The sequence below is a fragment of the Anabrus simplex genome, chromosome 2 (assembly GCF_040414725.1).
Source record: "Anabrus simplex isolate iqAnaSimp1 chromosome 2, ASM4041472v1, whole genome shotgun sequence".
NCBI lineage: Eukaryota > Metazoa > Arthropoda > Insecta > Orthoptera > Tettigoniidae > Anabrus > Anabrus simplex.
In genome coordinates, this window is record NC_090266.1 from 667,720,673 (window position 1) to 667,739,410 (window position 18,738).

At 38.3% G+C, this 18,738-nt stretch overlaps 1 protein-coding gene across 2 annotated transcripts in view; it reads right to left on the minus strand.

Moving 5' to 3' along the window:
• LOC136864342 (dnaJ homolog subfamily B member 9) overlaps positions 1-18,738 on the minus strand; it is a 57,616-nt gene that overhangs the window by 6,589 nt on the left and 32,289 nt on the right. The window lies entirely within an intron of this gene.

Sequence of the window (18,738 nt, forward strand, 5' to 3'; positions counted from 1 at the left end):
AAAATTTACAAGCAATTAATTACAAGTACACCATATAATTCCACTGAGTGAATTGGCTGTACGGTTAGGGAGACACAGCTGTGAGCATGCATTCGGGAGATAGTGGGTTCGAACCACACTATCAGCAGCCCTGAAGATTTTTTTCTGTGGTTTCTGATTTTCACACCAGGCAAATGTACTGCAAGGCCACAGCTGCTTCCTTCCCACTCCTATCCCTTTGCTGCCATAACACCCATCAGCATCGGTACAATGTAAAGCAGATTGTAAAAAAAAGTAAGGTATACATAATTCTTTACATAAGTTTTCCTTTGTGTTGGGTCATTACTCAATTGGCATAACTGAGTCCATGCCATTTGGCTGCTTTTTGTCATCAGCTTTTACAAAACGGAAAGACGAAGGAAGGGGACTAGGATACAAAGGCGTACAGAGGAAGAACGTAATGATCTATCATCTCCAGCAATATACGAATAACAAGGCAGCTAGACTGGACGACGCGCAAGTCAAGCAGGTGAAGTACGGGCATACTACTGTCAAATGGTTTGCTGAATTTCTCATCAACTGGTTAGGACATCATAACATACCAAAAATTTGGAGTAAAACCAAAATGAACACCATTTTAAAACCCAGGAAAGGTAGCATCAGGCTCTAGAAGTTAACGGTCCATCTTATTTTCATGAAATATTTACAAAACAATTGAAAGGATGCTACTAAATAGTTTGCCACCTAAGATTGACAGCTTACCCACAGATCAACAGGCAGGCTTTCAGACCTATGACTACACAATGCATATCACTCGCCTAACACAGTATACAGAGGACTGATCTGAAAGAGGTGCGACTACAGCAGTAGCGTTAATTTGATATCATCAGTAGGCACAGGAAAATTTAGCATTCGCGATAATAGGAAATTAGTTTTAAGAGTACCGGGCGAGTTGGCCGTGCGCGTAGAGGCGCGCGGCTGTGAGCTTGCATCCGGGAGATAGTAGGTTTGAATCCCACTATCGGCAGCCCTGAAGATGGTTTTCCGTGGTTTCCCATTTTCATACCAGGCAAATGCTGGGGCTGTACCTTAATTAAGGCCACGGCCGCTTCCTTCCAACTCCTAGGCCTTTCCTATCCCATCGTCGCCATAAGACCTATCTGTGTCGGTGCGACGTAAAGCCCTTAGCAAAAAAAAAAGTTTTAAGAGTTAGAAATCAGTTTTTTTATAGTTGTAAAGTGTGATGAAACTCACAAAAATGCAAATTTAGGAAATACATGCAATTTTGCTGTCAATTTATTATAAATGCACTATTTGCAAAAACTCTTGTTAACCATTACTATTGATTGGTATTACCTGAATTAATTAATAACATTCATACAATGATCATATGACTCTTAAAATCAGCTATTACCGAGAAACTTATTTACAAGACGTGAAATGTATGCATCGGAAACACCTCCCCCCACCCCCAACATTGAAATTTTTGAAAGTGGTTTCCCCCCCCCATAGATTGTTACCGGAAAACTAGATTAACACCAAACAAGATGCAAGATATGCGTTTCCTTTTCCCTTCATTCATGTTTTGAAAGCCAAAGACCCCTATCACATTAAATTTGTTGCACTTTCTCAAGCGCTCATACTAAAAACGTAATCTTGAATAGCCAGAAAGCAGCTGAGCTTGAGAAACTGTTCGGTGCATTAATTCTTTCACATGGGAATCTGGTCTAGTTACAGTTCCCTCACACATGGAATTCAAAATCAACTGAAGGAAGATTGGAAATGTATATAATGCTTGTATTAACTGGGGTGCAGTCCGAGTTCCCTGCATTTGCTAATTTTTTTAAATTTATTGTGGACCCCAACAAACAATTATCACAGATATTTTCATGTATTTAGGAAATTGCGTTACGAGAAACTTCTATTACGCTCTCACAAGACTCTTACAGAGTGAGTCGAGTGTATTGTTTCTACATTGGTTGTTCCCCCTCCTGTCCCTTCTCCTTCCCTTCTCAAACGTAGTCTTGGTGGCTGGTTGTATCCAGCGTTAGACTCTCACTAATTATTTGTCGCTCTCTTGAGCAACTACTGGGAGGTTCCTTTCGAACCCAAGGCTTCTGGTCTGCGAACATCGGAGCGTAAGTCGTGAGTGAATGTTGTATGTGTGTGTATTGAGTGAGAGGTTAATGCTTGTGGCCGCAAATGGGTGTGTAAGTGGATTTGAGTTGTGCTTCTGTGTGTGCTGTGCTGTTTGGATGGGCCGGGTTCGTAGTCCAGGGGCCTATGGCCAGTTGAAGGCCGTTTCTTTTTCTTTAATGTTAACGTTTAATATTACTTTCTAGTACTACTTGTTTCCATTATATTTTCTGGGGAAAATAGATCTTCTGTTCTCTCTTATATATAAGAGGCCAACAGGAGTTTATTGGTTTACTTTTGAAAGAGTGCTTCAGTTATAATGTTGTACATACGTTGTTGTCAGTGAATAAAAGGCAGATGGATTTACAGATGGAAAGCTCCCTAACCTGAGTCCACCTAGCTTCCTCTCTGGGCATGTTCCTATTTTCCTAGGCCCTAATGCTAGCACCTTCTCACAATGTTGATCGTTTTATTACAGGACAGTGGTTACACACAGAAGGTGCAAATTTAAGGAGAGTAATTAAACCTCTTACAATGCTTTCATTTAAACAGTGAATGTTCTTGTGGATTTGATTATTTTCATTTGTTGTGGATCCAAACAACATTGACAGTAAGCATGATTTATCACAATGCAGTGGTTACAGACAGAAGGTACAACTTGAAGGAAAGCAATGCAAAACTACTTACAATATCTCACCTGAACCGTTAATTTTATTGTAGATTTGAGTAGTATTGTGTCATGTCCTTAAGAAATTAAATTTTAGAATGAAATAAAAAAGAAAAGAATGCTGCAATTGCTTATTTTGATTTTTTAAAATAGAATTTAAAATCTATCAGCCTAGAATACTGCTCCAAAAAGTATGCACCTTGACTGAAAATTGTTTTACCAAGATAATTGCTACCTTACTCCATACTGCACAAGTGTTGAGGATTTTCTGAGGATTAATTCCACATTTACAGTACTTTAAAATTATTTTATTCCTTTCCAGAACAGCATCATAGGGACACATTTAGTCTCTTTGAAGGGGACTTCTTCAGCCAAATAAAGTAATTTTAAGTACTGTACAGGTGGAATTTATGCTCAAAAATTCCTTAGCACTTGTTCAAGGTTGACAATAGAGGTTAAAAATGAAATTCATTTTCTAACCTTACTGCACAGTCAAGGATTCAATGAATTCCAAGGTGAAGCAGATGGCAAAATCAGAGGAATGGCCTACCACAAGGAAGTGTACCATCAGATTCTCTTTAATATCCATACAAATGATCAGCTGAGACTTATAAACAGGAGATTTTTGTATGCTGATTATCTTGCTCTGGCAGAGCAAACAAAGTTTTGTAAAGGTAGAAGTGCCTACAACAGCTCTAGACAGAAATAGAGGGGCAAATATAAAATTGAAAGTGGCCTGCAAGGGTATGGAATTGCAACACTGTTTTACACCTAAATATCTTGGAATTACCTTTGATAGGAGGCACACACACACTCTCTCTCTCTCTCTCTCTCTCTCTCTCTCTCTCTCTCTCTCTCTACGAAGCAAAAACTGTTTGCCCAAAATAACAATTCGGAAACTTGAGACATGCCATTGTTTTTCTGCCAGCGAATACACATGTGCTGTGTGGTACAAGCCAGAGACAGGTAGATGTGGCTCTGCATGAAACTGCCAGACTTATTACTGGATAGCTGCGACCAACATCTGTGGATATACTGTACTGCTTGGCAAGTTCTGCATCTCCCAATATGTGCCGGAAGTATTTGCAAATGTTTAAAGAAAGCAGGTCAAATATAATGATCATCATCCCTACAATTACCAAGCATCATTACCTGAAATGTATTCTAGAAGCTTCCTTCACTGAATACACTACATTGCACTTGTCACTAGAGAAAGTTAAGGAAAAGTTATGAGCAACAAGGGCAAACAATCTAAGAGTGGGTGAAACCATCTGAAAACTTGCCAACCAGAAGCAACTTGGACCTAGCTACGTGTAAATCACTGAACCGACTGAAAACAATTGTTGGCAAAACCAATGACAACATAAGGAAATGGGTGTACTGTATGCTCATGACAGTCAACTTCGTCAATACAGAGGTGTCAAGACTAAAATATTCGACATTTTACAGGTTTTCCTGTACCTTGCAAGAGAAGAGTTGCTTAACCCGCGGTTACTCGCTAGGAGCGCGCGGCGCTCACCTCCGTAGTATATTGCTTGTTGTTGGAATGTTACACAAGCTTTTCTTTTGAAACTCCCTATACCTTTCAAACAGTCTCTTAGGAAGTGAAGGTGCCAGTTATTTCAACAAAGACCCTCAGTCCATTATTAGATGCGACAGTGCATGTCTGGTGAGCGGAACGCTCAGTAGAGAATAACAGTGTTACTCAAATTTTTCGCATTGTAGTAAATCGAGTTTTGTCTTATGCTTGTGTTAGTGTGAAATATTTATACTGTAACTGTTGTTGGCGAATTTATACACGCTATAATGGCATCCACTGATCAGATACTTCAGTGGTTGAGTGAAACGGAGGAGGAAGTGGACTTTAACAATGAAAGTGAAACAGATGATGTTTACGAAAGTGATCATAACTCTGAAACAGAAGTGTCCGCATGTTCTGAGGAAGATGAGGCAGTTTTGTTGATTGAAGGCCACATTACATTCGTTCTAGGAAGGGATGGAATTACCAAGTGGGGCCTCCATTCACCCCCTACAAATATTGAAACAGGGAGACAAAATTTGGTGTCACATTTACCTGGAGTGAAAAGGAAAGCCCAATGTGTCAAAACACCTATTGAATCGTGGCAATTTTTTTTCTTACGGAAACTCTGCACAATATCGTCACGTATACGAATGCATATTTAGCTAAAATGAGGGTAAATTATGCTAGACCTAGGGATGTTCCGGATACAAATAATGATGAAATTAGGGCTTTGATAGGGTTACTGTATATGGCTGGCGTGTTGAAATCGTCACACGTCAAACTGAACGATCTCTGGGTAAATGATTCAACTGCTCCATTATTCTTTCGCACTGTGATGTCCAAGAACCGGTTTTGTACACTGCTTCATGCTCTGCGATTCAACAGTATCTATGATAGAGATGAAAGAAAAAGAACTGACAAACTAGCTCCCATCCGGAAGTTGTTCGATGATTTTTTCTTCCGCTGTTCAGATGTGAACCAAGCTGGTGAACATTGCACCGTAGATGAGATGTTGGAGGGCTTTCGAGGGCGATGTAGCTTCCAGCAATTTATGCCTAGAAAACCTAATAAATATGGAATTAAGATGTTTGCTTTGGTGGATTCTAGGGTATTCTATACCCTGAAACTGGAAATTTATGTAGGACAGCAGCCTGATGGCCCATGTAAGATGGATAATAGCGCAAGGAGCGTGGTGAAACGACTAATGGAGCCAATTGCCAACACTGGGCATAATATTACAACAGACAATTGGTTTACTTCTGTGCCGTTAGCCATCGATCTTTTAGAAAATCACCGTACGACAACTGTCGGCACACTCAGGAAAAATAAACGCGAGATTCACCCTTCCTTCTTGACATCAGAGGGAGTCCAGTTTATAGCAGCATTTTTGGGTATGGGGAAAAGTGTCTTTTGGTGTCGTATGTTTCAAAAAGAAACAAATATATTTTCATGCTTTCTACAATGCACAATAATGACAAATTGATCCAGATACTGAAGATATGGAGAAATCGGAGGTGATAAATTTTTACAACCTTACTAAACGCGCAGTTGATGTCGATGAAATGAGTCTATATTCATTAGCTCGAGTATGTTGTAGGTGGCCCCTAACTATTTTCTTTTTGCTGTTGAATATTGCTGCTATAAATAGCCAAATAATTTATCGCAGCAACACAGATCATACCGAGTCACGGTGTGAGTATCTGAAATGTTTGAGCAGAGAGATGGTAAAATCACACTTGGTTACACGATCATCAGTTGTAAATCTGGATACAATTTTGAAAATGCAGTTAAGAAGAGAAGCTGGTTTGCCTGAAGTGGAACAGCAGCAACAGCAGGGTCCTCTTGGGGTGGAACGTCAAAGTACGTGTATTGTCCATGCAAGAAAAGAAAAACAACCGCTCGATGTGTGCAGTATGCTGCGGTCATTTGCAAAGAACATACTGTAATAATGTGCAAACAGTGTTCCAAACATGATGCCAAAATCAACAAAAGTGATGAGTGAGTGTAGTTTGAATGTGAAATGATGACTAATTGTGTAAAATATTTGTTTCCTGTTATGTTGGTTTATATGTTTGAATAATTCATTTTGTACTAGCATAATCCTCCTACCACAAATTTGTTTAATTTCATTATTAAGGTTAATAAATAAATAACTGTTTGTTTAAATTTAAGTATTCGTGTTCCTAGCGCTGTGCTCAGACGGTTCAGGAACTAGCGCTCCGACCTCAACTTGACACGTTCGATCCTTATTATTATTATTATTATTATTATTATTATTATTATTATTATTAGAGCTGAAATGGTTTTGAGAAGTGAGGTTGGACTCAATTTGATGTATTAAAAATACCTCTTTATATGGGCACATTTTGGCCCTTTAAATTGAAGGTGAGCGCTGCGCTCACTAGCGAGTAACGGCGCTCGTAGAGACCTAGCGAGTAATGCCGGGTTAAGGCACACAACACAATAGCTGCTGCCTGTTTTTTGGCAAAGAGTGTGGGATAGGAATGTAATTGTTATGTAGTTTCCTATGTAAATATCCATATAAATTAATCCATTTTAGTACAGCCACTAGCTTGTGTCTCATTTTTCTTTATCATAATGGTACTTGTTTATAAATTTCAATATGGATACAATTAGCATTAAGCTAATAGTTGCTGCGCTTAGACAAAATGCTATAAGATAATAATAAACTTAGAACTCTGACCATAAAGGTTCTGTCATCTAAGGCTCAGTATTGCATTAACTCTATCAACAAATTTTCATTCTAAGTTATAAAAGTGCTGCAGATCAGTATCTCTCCCTCCATATTGGCACAGAACAGTACTTCTAGACACTAACTATATGCTGCAACCACTGTATGGGTAAATTTGTTTTCAGTTATGGCAGTTGCAACATATTTCCATCTATGTATAACATCATTGACCAAGTTTTCCAATAATTCTTTCCTAATTTGTGTGTTTTGCTTAGTTTGCCTTTGATTTCTTCTTTCAGGTATCACTTCTGCCATGAATAAATACTGTAAAATAATGATAATGATGATTGTTGTTTAAAGGGGCCTAACAGCTAGGTCATTGGCCTCTAATGGTACGAGGTGAAAAACAAAAATTAAAACTTTAAAATGTATCAACAGGCAATCAATCAATCAATCAATCAATCAATCAATCAATCAATCAATCAATCCAATACTGATCTGCATTTAAGGCAGTCGCCCAGGTGGCAGATTCCCTATCTGTTGTTTTCCTAGCCTTTTCCTAAATGATTTCAAGGAAATTGGAAATTTATTGAACGTCTCCCTTGGTAAGTTATTCCAATCCCTAACTCCCCTTCCTATAAATTAATATTTGCCCCAGTTTGTCCTCTTAAATTCCAACTTTATCTTCATATTGTGATCTTTCCTACTTTTATAAACGCCACTCAAACTTATTCGTCTACTAATGTCATTCCAAGCCATCTCTCCGCAAGCAGGAAGCAATTACAATAATGTTTAAGTAGGATTTTTTCCCCAGCTGGAGGCTTTGTAAACTCATTTCTTACGAAAAAGTTTCAGTATGCTTAAATTAGTCAAGTGCACATGTTCCTTCCTTCCCTTTGCATTCGTCTTATGAAGACTACAACGACAACTTGTTTTGCAGGGCCCAACATCTAGGTCATTGGCATCCGATGGCATGAGAGATTTAAAATTTCCCCACTGACTATTAGAGGTGGGGACGGAGCGAGTAATACCGATGAGTAATCCGGTTGTAGCGGTAGAGCGCACCACCGATCCCCTCCGCTTACAACTGCGAGTACTCGCGCAGGACCTGAGCACAGTGTAGCGCACAACACACGTACGAAAGTACCTGTATTCAATCTGTGTTGTTTCGAATGTACGTATATATTTCCTACGCTTGTTATGTTTTGTAGATAATGTGAAGTCTGTTAGATTATATTTGTGGTGTTAGTGTGATATTTAAACATATTCGTAGATAGTAGTTATATTTTTAGAACATTTAAAGGTATTTAAAGAAATTTTTACAGAAAGTTGTTCCACAATGGCCACGAAAACCGTCGGATGCCTGGCAGTTTTTTGACATCACTGACAATAGGAAACACGCAAAATGCAAATTTTGTGGCCGCACATACGCGACGGGTGGTGGCACATCAAATATAATATAATATAATATAATATAATATAATATAATATAATATAATATAATATAATATAATATAATATAATATAATATAATATAATATAATATAATATAATATAATATAATATAATATAATATAATATAATATAATATAATATAATATAATATAATAACTGTATTTATAGAAGCATTCTACTGATAGCTGTTTGTCATTGGGACGTGTAGTAGTATGTTGTCAGATATGTTTTGTAATCACATTTGCAAAGAAGGACATTCCAGTCAACGTTCATTTACGTAATTACATTTGTCATCCTGTACATGAAATTATGTCAGTGTTTTTCATTATATTCTGATAAGATTCTTTATATTCAGGTTATTCTTCTCATTAACAGTGTACCGTATCACATGAACTTACGAAATAATTGTTAATACATTACTTTTCTGTTAACTTCCAATCCCCTTGTATACAAACCCTTTCGGTAGGTATGCGCCATACTTTGTTTTACTATTCGAATGAGTTAACTATACGAGTAACTAACATTTATTCCACATACTACCTCCTACTCCCTAGCAGTTACGTATATAACAATTATAGTGAATATATATGCAGTTATTTACAGTTGTTACGTTGTGAGAGAAGGGTGTTAATAGAGGGATGAAATACCTTCGCAGTGCAAACCTATAACGTGTTTAAACGTCCCGCGTCAGGACATTTACTCGGTAGTTCACTCGGTACTACCGGGTGATGACGTCACAACAACTGCTCCGCTCCGTCCCCAGCTCTACTGACTATATATACCGTAGTATTTTTCTACTCTGATGGCGGGCGGCCTACATGCTGTCAGGGGAAGTGGGGTGCGGGCAGTATGCCACTGCCCAATCAGACAAAAGATCGCCTAGCGGTGGCGCTGAGAACTATTCAGTCGCCCGGAGACTTTGCCGCGTTCACTTCGCTCCACGAACTGCTGTGTTGCCGAGTAGTCTTACAGTGTGCGTTGGGTATTACAAAGAGCTTGTTTGACGAGTTTGTTTTATGAGTAATTCTTGCCGCGTCCTTTACTGCATTCTTCGATTAACGTTTTCGTGGCATGTGATGTGACGTTAGTTTTTTCTATTGCTTCTATTTGTGTTGCTCTGTGTTATTTTTTATATAATAATTGCACTATACGTATATCGTACAATGGCGAAGAGGAAGGAGATAAGGAGCCAGGGTAGAAAACTGATCAGCAATGTTCATGAATATTTTCAAAAGGAAGCAGAAAATAATGGTCCTTTAGTGAGTGTGTATAAAGTGCAGCAGAGAGTGTCGGAAGCCTGTCAAGTTAGTACGCGAACCGTTCAGCGTATAGTAAAGGAAGGTGAAGACAGTACCCAGTCATCTGGTTCCATCTCATTTCAATCACCACGCAAAAGAATCAAAAGGAACTGTATAACAAAGGCAATCGACGGATTCCATAAAGATGTAATTAGAAGAACTCTTCTCAGTTATTACGTAAAGGGCGAATACCCGACACTGAACAAATTACGTGGTGATTTAGAAAGAGATATAAAATTGAAATGGGGAGTTACTTCATTGTGGAGGATACTGAAGTCTATGGGGTTCAAGTATAAAAAAAAGCAACGACGGGAGAAGATTTTTAATGGAGAGAGCTGATATAGTAACAGCCAGAGTAACGTTTTTGAGAAAAATGCATCTCCTGAGGAATAAGGACCCATCGCCCCATATATTTTATTTAGATGAGACTTACATTCATCAGAATTACGCTCCAACGAAAATCTGGCAAGATAAGGAGGGTACAGGAGGTTTAAAGTTCCTGTAGGGAAAGGTGGATGAATTATTGTCACGTAGGTTCCAGTCGCACTGGTTTTCTACAGGACTGTAAATTGGTTTTCAGGCCAAAGGTGAAATCGACCAGTGATATGAACGTTATGGTTTTTAAAGAGTGGTTTTTGAAGTTTTTAGACGCTCTTGACGAAAGGAACATCAAAGACGCAGTGATTGTAATGGACAATGCCAGCTACCATTCAGTACAGCTAGAGCGAATTCCTACAACGAACACACGAAAAGCTGATATTATATCGTGGTTATCTGCTAGGAATATTCCTCATGACAGCAATCACACCAGACTCGAACTGTTGTCTCTTGTGAAACAATTCAAGCCAAAGGCAAAAATGTACGAAATTGATACACTTGCTGACAGAAAGGGTCATACCGTTGTTCGCCTGCCACCCTATCACTGTCAATATAACCCCATAGAGCTGGTTTGGGGAAACGTTAAAACTGCTGTAGGGAAAAGGAACTAAACGTTCAAACTGACGTCCAATCTTTAATGGAAGAGGAGCTGGATAAAGTAACCGAACAGGAGTGGAAGGCTTGTGTGTCTCATGCTGAAAAATTTCAAGAGGACGATTACAAAAGGGACGTGGTATTGGACACAGTCATGGACGATATCATCATAAATCTGCGAGACGACAGCCACAGTGAGGAGTCGAGTGACGAGGATATTTCCGGTGACAGCTCTGGTGACGATGGCGAGTGTCGGGGTGCTGTAACACGGATCCTTCAGCTGGAATAAGGTAAGATAAAGTAAGAAAATGTGTTGTGTAACTGTACTTTTGAACGAATTGTTTTTCGGTCTGTTGTCAATGCACTTGTTATATGCATTACTAACTCGTATCATACTACATCGAAGATATAAGAAAATAATAGAAATAAATACATAAACAAAAATAATAAAACTCATCTACGGGCCATAATCGAACTGTAACATACGAAGCTCTGTATTACATTGTTATGTGGATTTCAACACAACTTTAACGCGCGCGGGCGCTCCTGGCAACGTTGTAGTAGTGGCCTCTGTCTCTCTCTCTCGTAACGGCCTCTCGCGTCGTGCTGGATTGGTCGGCCCCATGCTCCCCGCTTCCCCTGACAGCATGTTGGCCGCCCGCCATCAGAGTAGAAAAATACTATAGGACGAACATGTTTGAGCCTGATCCACAAAACCTGATCATCCATAAAAAGATATCATATTAAATGAAAAAAAAAAATGAATAAAATGTGATAAAACTCGGTAAGGCACAGACTAAAAAATATAGCCTACTCAAATATCATAGGATTAAAATGTAAAATCAAATTTTAAGCATGTATAAAGTAAATAAAAACATACTTAAAATATTAAAAACAAGAAATTAAACACAGTACTAACAGACCGTAAAAAATTGTTATAATTATCTAATACAAAATATTAACACTTAAAAATGATGACTACTATCCTTCTTAACAGGGATGATGAGGTCTACTGCTTGTCATCTCGCATGGTGATAAGAGGTTCAATATTATTTTTATTATAATCAAAATATTTTTGCTGTGGTCTTAGAGTTAACAAAATGGTATTTTTTCCCTTTGACTGATTTATAGTAATGACTTGTGGCCTCCGGAGAGGCCTGGTGCAAGTCTTTTGTGTTGATGCCGTATAGGTGACCCACTTGTATGAGGATGGGATCGTACCTAAGATGAAGCCTAATGCTGAAGACTGCACAAACACTCATTCCCTGAGCCATAGGAATTGACTCCTGAAATTTACAATCCCCGACCCGGCCGTAAATGGAACCCAGGACCCCTCGAACCGAAGACCAGCATGCTAACCATTTATCCATAGAGCTGGACAACATAAAATTAATGTACCTAGGTATATTGTCTGCTGCTAACTGAAAGAAATTGTCAGTTGGTAGTACTGGGGCTTAGTTTCATTATGTGCCCAGAAGATGGCATTTACTTAAATAACATGCATGCATCATTATAGACCGTTATGCCTTTCAGCGTTTACTCTGCAAGCCTGTGAATTTACTAAATATTGCCACAATCCTCTACTTGCAACTAGTGCTGTGGCCTCATTTAGTTCTATACTCGAATCTTTAAATCGTTAGAAACTGAGCCTAACCACCGTCATCTGTCTCCCTCTACTTTTCTTACCCTCCATAACAGAGTCCATTATTTTCCTAGGTAACCTATCCTCCATTCGCCTCACATGACCCCACCACCAAAGGTGGTTTATACGTACAGCTTCATCCACCGAGTTCATTCCTAACTTAGCCTTTATCTCCACATTCCAAGTGCCCTCCTGCCATTGTTCCCACCTGTTGTACCAGCAATCATTCTCACTACTTTCAGGTCTTACTTCTAACTTATGAATAAGATATCCTGAGTCCACCCAGCTGTCTTCCTTCTTACAGAATACTGTTAATCGCAACTGCAAACTCACTGCATTAGCTTTAATGCACCTTTATTCAATCTCACTATATTACCATCCTGGGAGAAAACAACCTAAATACTTGAAATTATCTACCTGTTCCAGCTTTGTATCACCAATCTGACAATCAATTCTCTTGGATTTCTTACCTACCAACAGAAATTTAGTCTTCGAAAGTCTAATTTTTATACAATACTCATTGCACCTATTTTCAAGTTCCAAGATACTACACTCAGGCTTTCGACACAATCTGACATTAAGACCAAGTTGTCAGCATAGGCCAGACTGCTTACTGTATTTCCACATAACTAAATCCCTCCCTGCCACTTTATACCTTTCAGCAGATGATCCACGTAAACTACGAACAACAAACATGAAATACAGCCTTGTCTAACCCCCTGTAAGTACCCTGAACCAAGAACTCATTTTATCATCAATTCTGATTGCAGCCCAATTGTCAACATAAATGCCTTTGATTGTTTTAATAATCTACCCTTATTCCCATAGTCCCCCAGAATGGTGAACATCTTTAACATCTTTTCCTTCGGTACCCTGCCATATGCTGTCTGTAGATCTATGAAACAAACAACTGTCCAGTCCTCTTGTAGCATTTTTTCAAGTACCTGGCGCATACTGAAAATATGATCCTGACAGCTCCTCTGTGGTCTGGAACCACAATAGTTTTCATTCAACTTCCTCGCAACCACTGATCACATAATCCCTTCCAAGATGCCAGTGAATACTTTGCCTGGTATACTAATGAATGAGATACCTCGATAGTTGCAGTCCTTCCCGTTCCCTTATTTATAGATAGGTGCAATTACTGCTTTTGTCCAATCTGAAGGTACATTACCAAAACTCCATGCTAATCTTACTACTCTATGAAGCCATTTCATCCGTACCTTCCCACTACACTTCATTTCAAGTCTAATTTCATCTATTTCTGCTGCTTTATGAAAATTGAGTTTATTTACCATCCTTTCCACTTCAACGAGCATAATTTCACCATCATCATTTTCCTCCTCCCCATGAATTCAGTTGTTTGCAGCACCAACTTGATTTCCTTTTACACTGAGAAGATTTTCAAAATGTTCCCTCCACCTGTAAAGTGATTCCCTGGAATTATGAGTTCGCCTGAATTACCCAGAATACTGTTCATTTCTTTTTTCTCTTTCTTCCTAAGATTCTTTGTTACTGTCCAGAAAGGTTTCCCTGCTGCTTGACTTAGCCATTCCAAGTTATTACCAAAATCTTCCCGTGACTTCTTTTTGGAGTCAACAACTATTTGTTTTGCTCTGTTTCTTTCATCTACGTACAATTCCCTGTCTGTATCAGCCCTTGTTTGGAGCCATTTATGATAAGCCTTCTTTTTACATTTACAAGTTGCTCTCACTTCACCATTTCACCAAGATGTTTGGCTTTTCCCATCTTTACACACAGTTGTTCCTAGGCATTCCCTTCCTGTTTCTACTACAGCATCCCTGAATGTCACCCATTATCTTTCTATATCCTGAACCTGCTTCCTGTCCACTGTTCGAAACTTCTCACTAATTATATCCATGTACTTCTAACTTCCTTGTCCTGGAGATTTTCTACCCTTATTCGTTTGCAGACAGATTTCACTTTCTCTATCCTAGGCCTAGAGATACTTAGTTCACTACAGATCAGAGAGTGACCGAGCTAGATAGCTACATATCAGATGTAAGGCTTTTCAGGCGTTTGCTCTATTAACCAGCATTTCGTCTTAGGTCTGACACTAGACTCATCAGAGTGGGATGTGTCAGACCCTACCTACTGACGCTGGGTGTATGCAGGTGAACTTATCAGAAGCCTATTTATGAGGCACAGTCTGATAACTGCATACGGGAGATAAATATCCACAATGGAATTATTGGTTAATAGAGCAAACGCCTGAAAAGCCTTACATCTGATATGTTTTTGACATGCTCTATTGGTGAAAAATATCTAATTCCCTCCATGGGAATTTAGAATTTTCCATCTAGATAGCTACAGTCGCCTAAGTGCAGCCAATGCCCAGTATTCGGGAGATAGTGGGTTCGAACTCCACTGTCAGCAGCCCTGAAGATGGTTTTCCGTGGCTTCCCCGTTTTCACACCAGGAAAATGCTGGGGTTGTACCTTAATTAAGGCTACGGCAGCTTCATTCCCATTCTCAGGTCTTTCCTATCCCATTGTCGCCACAAGACCTATCTGTGTCGGTGCGACTTAAAGCATATAGCAAATAGATCAGAGAATGGTCTGTATCATCAAAAAATCCCTGGATAACCTGTACATTCCTAACAGATTTACTGATACCTCTACCCTCTCATATATAGCGGTGAATAGTCTTATGCTTGAAGAATGTATTCGTAACTGCTAAACCCATACTAGCACAGAAGTCCAGCAAATGCCTCCCCATTTGTATTAGCTTCCATATCTTCCCCACATTTACCAATCACCCGTTTGTATCCTTCAGTTCTATTTCCAACTCTTACATTGAAATTGCCCATTAGTACTATCCTATCCTTGTTGACCCTGACTACGATGTCACTCAATGCTTCATAAAACTTGTCAAGTTCATCCTCATCTGCACTCTCACATGGTGAATACAATGAGACAATTCTAGTCCTAATTCCTCTGTCAAATCTACCCACATCATTCGCTCATTTTCATGCCTAACAGAAACTATGTTGCATGCAATAGTATTCCTGATGAACACCCCTACCCCACACTCTGCCTTCCCTTTCAAACCCTCGTCATGTACACTTTATAACTCCTATCTCTTCCTCATTATGTCACCTTACCCGAAAATCACTCCTAGCACATCCAGATGCATCATTTTTGCCAACTCAGCCAGTTCTATTTTCTTCCTTCCATAAGTCCCATTAATATTGATAACTCCCCATCGAATTCCATTTTGTTTGCCAAGTTGTTTCCAAGGAGTCCCTCGCGTGTTAAATTGGAGTGGACTCCATTACTCCCATAGGTCCGAGGCTTGCTTTAAATGTTCTGATCTCTGTAAATTCATGAAGCAGGATGCTACCCCACTTACAAATATTCCAAGTGATGATCTCTCTTCTAATGGGTTAGGGACCATCGGTGGATTGTATAGTCCTAGCCGCCTGAGCACATGGAGGGTCATGACTCAGAATATGACCGAGATGCCCACTCCCATTCCATAGCAACTGGTATCCCGACTCTCAGGACCACTTACTAGGCCACTCAACTGTGGCCCATGGTTCACGAACTAGGATGTGACTACAGTAACCCACACCACAAACCATTTACTTAAATAAGAAGCTTTTTACAGATAGTGAAGATTAAGACATATGGTTTCAGAATTTGGGGATTCATTTGCATTTTATGTTACAGACTATCTTAATACTTAAGTGTAAAAATAATATGGATTAAAAAATACATATTTGTCAATTTTTAACTAACTGGCAGAAATTCTTTTAGAATAATTATGTGAAAATTCTTGAAGCAAACAGTTTTCAATACTCCATGTGTATAAGTAATCCAAATCATATTGTAATTTCAACATATCAACATTTTTTATCTCTTTATAAAATTTGACATCAGCATATAATAAACACCGAGAAAACCTAATTCTAGTGGGCAAATCATTAATATATAAAATAAAGAAAAAAGGGCCAAGGTTAGACCCTTGTGGTACACCAGAAGTAACATTGTATGCGTAAGACTCATATTGATGATAGCAAACATATTGTTTCCGTGCACTAAGATGCAAGCAATTTTAACCAAGGAGGGGCCAGACCAAAGCATAACAATTTTTTCATTATAATGCAGTGATCTAATTTGTCGAAGGCTTTGGAAAAATCTGTGTATATTACGTCGACCTGTCCTTGATTATTCAAAACGGCATACACATTGTATAAATTTTAATAGATTAGTTGTAGTTGATCTACCTGGCATAAAACCATGCTGATTAATATGTATACCGACCCTCACATTATTAAACATACGCCTGTACATTATTTGCTCAAATATTTTAGCCGGTGCACACAAAATACAAACAGGGCGATAGTTTTCAATATTTTTACTGTCCCCACATTTAAAAACTGGACACAATTTTGCTATCTTCCATACTTTTGGAAAGGTTTGCGTTTTTAACACAATGTTATATAACACACTCTAACATGCTTTCAGTACTTATGGAGGTATTCCATCAACACCACATACCTCTTAGGTTTAAATTTTTTAATAGCTAACATATTCCTTTTCATCCACGAATTCTAAAGATAACGGATAATTAACATATAGGGCCTACATCAGATGAATCAGGAATATCATAAGTTGGTGGAGGTTTCAAATATACCGATCCAAAAAAGTTTGCAAAGCCATCAGTTATACTTGTGTTATTAAGTAAGATATTGTTAAATTTCATGCCCTGTTGCAGACCCTTGTTGGTATTTCTTTTGCATTTCATATAGCTCCAGAAGTGATTAACATCACTTTTGATATTCTCTTCCAGTCTAGAAATATAATTCTTATACGCTTTAATGATTATATGTTTCATTACTCTCCTTAACTGGTTAAATATTACCCTACTATACTCTGAATATTTCCTTCGCTTTCTGTGGATTTCCTTCAGTTTCAAGTTTTTATTATGTCTTTTGTAAACCATGGAGGATCTTTTCTTAATGTGAAAATTCTTCATTGGTACCGTTTCACAAAATACAGAGTGTACCTTAGCATAAAAATACTCAACAGCCTGGTCAGTGTCTAAATTCTACAATCCTAGACCAATTCATTCGCTCGAACATTTTATACATTTGAAAGAAATTAGCCCTTCTAAAGTCAAATAACTGCTTAGGTTATTCAGGTTGTTGTGAAACATGGCTATGCTCTCTGTTTAATAATAGCGTGACTGCAATTGCAGGATGATAACTATCCTCCTTAATTAATCTCTATATACTGTTAATGTGTTAACATTCGTAATAATAAGATCAAGTGTATTTCCATTTGCATTAAGAATATTATTGACCAAGTGCAACTGATAGTGACAAACTCAGCTAAGGATCTATATGCAGGTCCAAAATTTACAAGATTACTTTGCTCACCAGTAATTAATGGCAAATTAAAGTCACCAGCTACAATAAGATCTAAATTGGAAAGGTCCTTATTAAGTTCAAACAATCTATAGAAGTCCAAATATGCTTCCAATTTGGTTGCAGGTGGAAAATACACTAACATTATTACATAACTGTGACCATTAACTGTAATTTTTACACAGACTGCTTCAGTATCACAAAAATCTAATGTTATTTGTCTTGATACTATAGAACCATTAACAGCTATTAATGCGCCTCCTCCTTTCTCTGTACCTCCACTATCTTTTCTATACATATTAAAATCCCTATTAAACAGTTCGCTGTTAGCAACATGAGATTGTGACCATGTTTCCGTAATCAACAGAATATCGTATTCTAATTCACTATTGTTAACATAAAACTCTGAAATTTTGGTGTTTAACCCTCTTACATTCTGGTAGTAAATATTAATTGCATTAAAAATCATTTTTCTCAAAACACAAAAGTTACAGTCTCATTTAATCCATTCACATCGTCTAGGGTTTTTAGATTAAACACCTGCCGATCACCCTCTCTTTTTCGGAGTTTCATGTTACCTCCACGATCTACCCATAGAAAAGCATAATTTCTCTCCTTCTGAATTTTTCAAGCTTGGCCAAGGACCTTTCTTCGTAGGGACGTCAAACTGTGGTTTATATACACCGTCTCATACTCAGAGAATCCAAGATGAGACGCATTTATATCCCTTTTAACCTTGCATTTTTGAATGAGTTCATTCTTGACACTATGGTGTACAAACTTCACTACAATGGCACCTGAAGCTTAATGCAATTGCCTCTTCAAACTATGACATGCATCAATCGATTCATTCTCGATCCCCACATTTAATACTCTACCTACATGCTTAATTTCATAAACATCCTCATTAACTCATTCAGGTATGCCTAAAATTTCAACTGTGTTATGACGACCATACTGATCAAGTTCATCTAACTGTATTT